Genomic DNA, 4,370 nt, shown 5'->3' on the forward strand with positions numbered 1-4,370 from the left:
ATTTAAAATGTGACCAGTAACCACCAAAAGAATAAGATAAAGAAAGTATATTACACAAAAAAGGAATGATATATGAATTAAAATAAGACAAATATAATAGAAAAGTAAAATAAGATGGAGGTATATGTTTCGAGGATTGATTCTCCCTTGAAAAATTCTGTATGGTTTTGGTCCAAGACTCCTAGTTGTCCTTTAAAATTTGTAAAAGGACAAACAAGTCAATAGGAAATTATAATTCTTGCTAGTATTTCTAGTAAATGGGGTTAAGTGCAAAGCACTAAGCAGGTCATGCACATGCATGAATGGTATATATAAAGATTTTTTTCTGTCTCTAAACAATGCCCTTTAGGTCTCATGAAAAGGCAAATGGAATGAAAATAGAAGTATTATCAATATTATAGTAAACCAACTCACCCCAACAGTTGCTTATCATTGGCAAAAGGGTCAAACAAAATAATAATGAACAAGTCCAATTTTTTAAATTTGGTAAAATTCCACCACCTCCTTTGCTTGTTGTTCAATTCAAAAATCAACCTAGAAGATCCTTGAGATTCTGGATGAAATCTGTGGGATATCGCTTTCCAAACTGTCAGATTTCCTATGAGGATTATGTATCTTCTTGATCATGATAGGTTCCCATTTAAAATGTCACACTCTCATTCAACTCATTACATTATTCTTCATCTCTATCCCTCTTCCTTGTTCTCTTCTTTCATCCATTTTTCTTCTTCTGTTGTGGCTAGCTAGCACATAATATCTTCCAAGTTATTATGGCTATGACTGTAGAGGCTCAGTTCCATGTTTTGGCTGTTGATGACAGTATTATTGACCGAATGCTGATTGAGAGGCTCCTAAAAACCTCTTCCTTTCATGGTACTTTTTTTTTGTCCACTATTTACTTTATTTCTTTTAATATGCATTTTTATTGTTATACCGCCAAAGGTTTTGAAGAATGATCTGTCACCGTCACATTTATCTATAATTTCCCACAATAACAAAAAACGCAGCCAAAATGTGGCTGTGACCATGTTATAAAACCTTGATATTGCCATATTATCGAAGAAACATATGATATGAGCATGTTGTTTGTTTGTGTAATCATTTATGATATTTTTCCTTTTTCCTGAAGGTGGGATTTGGGGTAATGAATTTGATAACTGATATTTGATTCTTGTGAATATTTGTTGAAATCACAGTTACTACAGTGGACTCTGCCACTAAGGCCTTAAAATTTCTTGGTTTGGTTGAAGATGAGTTGAGGACTTTTGACACCACTGTTGCATCAGAAATTCATCAGGTTCAATTCTCTAACTAAATAATTACTCACACATATGCCCTAAAACATTTTTGTGGACAACTTTGTATTAACCGTTGGTTAAATTGTTCATGCAGGATGTAGATATAAACCTGATTATAACAGATTACTGCATGCCAGGAATGACTGGCTATGATCTGCTGAGAAAAATCAAGGTAGGCTTTCGTGCATTTACCAAGACTTTTTTAAGAAGCTTGTGTCACTTTTTTATTTGATTAATCTAGCTTCAATTTCGTTGAATCCTACCATACCATATGAATACATCACAGAACTTGGTCAAATTATGCACGATGGATTTGATTTTGCCTTTCCATCTTTTAGGAAACAATTTGAAAGGATATGATCTTATTTCTGAAATAAAAATTATGTGAATTTTTAGACAATTTTTTTTAAAAAAAATTCCTTCTGACATCTTAGTTGTCATATTTTCCAAATTTCCAATATAGCAAATCAAATTTGATCATGGCCATCATGGTATATCTTTGACAGCCTGTATATTCTTCTGCTTGATGATGTTAAAAAATAATATTAAGTTCCTTGATTTGCAGGAATCTAAATCTCTTAAAAACATACCAGTTGTGATTATGTCCTCAGAGAATGTACCATCAAGGATCAACAGGTGAGGAATCCTAAACTCCCAATCCAATACCAACTTAATTATTTTGAAATTTTCAAATTCACATATTATGGGGGCATCACATGGCTAAATTTGACTAACATGCCCTTTTTAAAATAAATAAAAAATCACATATTAGGGGTCATCACATGGCTTACATGACTTTTTTTTTTCTTTTCAAAATTTCAAATAAATTTTAGGGGGCATTACATGCCTAAATTTCATATTTGACTTACATGACATTTTTTTTTTTTTTGTATCAGATGCTTGGAAGAGGGAGCAGAAGAGTTCTTTCTGAAACCAGTTCAACAGGCAGATGTGAACAAGCTGAAGCCACATTTGATGAAATCAAGAGCAAAGGAAGAGCAAGACCAACCCTTCAATAACAAAAGGAAGGACATGGAAGAAATCCATTCCCCAAATAAAACCAGAATAAAATGTAGCAGTTAAAATTGGTTTCAAATTAAAAATAAAAAAATTGATGAAACATAGGTAGTGCCTATAACATTTTCCTCTTCTCTCGCTTGCTTGGTAGTGAAAAGTTAGGCAGTCAATAATCATGCAAAAGGGATAAAGAGTACAAGTCATTTATGTAAATAGCCTGAGAAAGAATTCCATTCAATTTTGGTCATCAAATATCATTTCATTTTGACAAGTCTTTTTAATTTCCATTGTGTCCTTCATCAGTTTAACCTAAAACAGGCGCCTCAATTTTCTTCCTAGCTTCACTTTTATGTTTTTATTTTAATTAGAGTTTCTCCAGCATGTTCAAAATTAAAATTAAAGTCTATTTTGGATTGGATAATATTTACAATTAATTATAGATATAATCGACTATTGTTAATAAGTTTTATTTTTGGATATGTTACATACAAATAATTTTAAGATAATTTATTTGATTTTTTTTGGTAGAGAGATAATTTATTTATTGATTACTTTTTTATTATAAAATATAAAAAAGGAATTAAATTATTTATAATAGTTGTTTTATATTTAAGTTAATCAATAGAGATAAAATAAGAAAACAAAAATCTTGTAAAAAATAATCTAGCTATTACCTTTTGATCAGAATTCTAAAATTTTGTTTTACTTAAAAAAAAAACTATTTCCTTTTTTTGTTATAATCCAAAATACTAAACACATTGTAAACTGTAACAAAAAAATAAAAAACGCGTTGTAATGGTAAAAAACCTTTAAATGCAAATCTTTTAGCAGTTCTTTATTTTCTTTGGTTGGCGGTAAGAGAAACAACTCAAACAAAGAACGATATCACCACTAAAAATGCTTTAATAATTTGAGCAGTATTTTTATTTTTACTGTATTTACATAATAAAATAAGAAAAAAATACATATTCCGCTATATGTATTTGCATAATAAAATAAGAGATTTGTTGGTTACCACAAACGCCATAAAAAATATCGAGCATTAGTGCAAAATAATAAATTCATAGAAGAAAAGAAGCATCAATTTTTTTAAAAAAAAAAACTTTCTAAGTAAGTTATCTTTTCAAAGAGTACAATAAAACAATGCTAATTTGAGATTATAGAGTAAATCCAAGTTTTCAAAGTATAGAATGAAAAATATATCCTTAAAAATGCTAATCGGGAGTAGATCGATGTATGAGAAGCCAAGTGCAAATTAAATGCATATAATAGATAGGGAAGACTTCAATGAGATAGGCATTGACGTAAATCACTAAGCTCTGGGATAACAAAGCAAAGAGGCATTATTTGATGGAGGTGAAATGAGATTTTGAACATAATGCGAAAAAAAAGACAGGTAAAAGTGAAATTGCATTATAATGCTAAGGATATAATATATGGTAAGAAAATATTAATTAATGATCTTTTATAAAAGTTATTAATTATGCTTGACATAAGTAATTAAAGATCTAAAATGAACTTTCACTTTTCTGATGTGGGTTTTAATCTCCTTAACATTACTTTTTCCATTTGCTGGACATCCCACCTTAGGAAGATCCTCTTACGCCTAGGGACTAATTGAGTGAAATTAGTTGCAGTTTGAACTTGTGCTCTAATCCTTTAAGGGGTCTCTGACTGATAAGTAAAAAAACAAAACCTAAGAAGCTTATAGTTTAAATACTTACAAGTAATAAGCTGGAAAAATAAACTAGTCTATGAAACACTTATAAACTAATCAAATAAGTTATAAATTAATTTGAATGTCATGTCAAGTACACTCGTAATTACAACTACAAGAATTAAATCCCACATAGTAAATTGCAATTAATAAAGAAAAGAAATTAGCAGAAAAGAAGGTTAAGGGTAAACCAAATAGTTAAAAAAATTTTGAGAGTGTAAAGTCAAAGTTAGACTCAAAGTGAAGTAAAAAAAATAATGAATGAATGAATGCTTTATAGTGCGGTGATATATAACCACGATCAAAGGAGTTACAAAAGAAGTGAAGAAAATTTAGAT

At 29.7% G+C, this 4,370-nt stretch overlaps 1 pseudogene; it reads left to right on the forward strand.

The window, feature by feature from the left end:
- The first annotated feature begins 408 nt into the window (after positions 1-408).
- Positions 409-2,567, forward strand: LOC100804058 (two-component response regulator ORR9-like; annotated as a pseudogene).
- Positions 2,568-4,370: the final 1,803 nt, after the last annotated feature.

This window comes from Glycine max, chromosome 15 (genome assembly GCF_000004515.6).
Source record: "Glycine max cultivar Williams 82 chromosome 15, Glycine_max_v4.0, whole genome shotgun sequence".
NCBI lineage: Eukaryota > Viridiplantae > Streptophyta > Magnoliopsida > Fabales > Fabaceae > Glycine > Glycine max.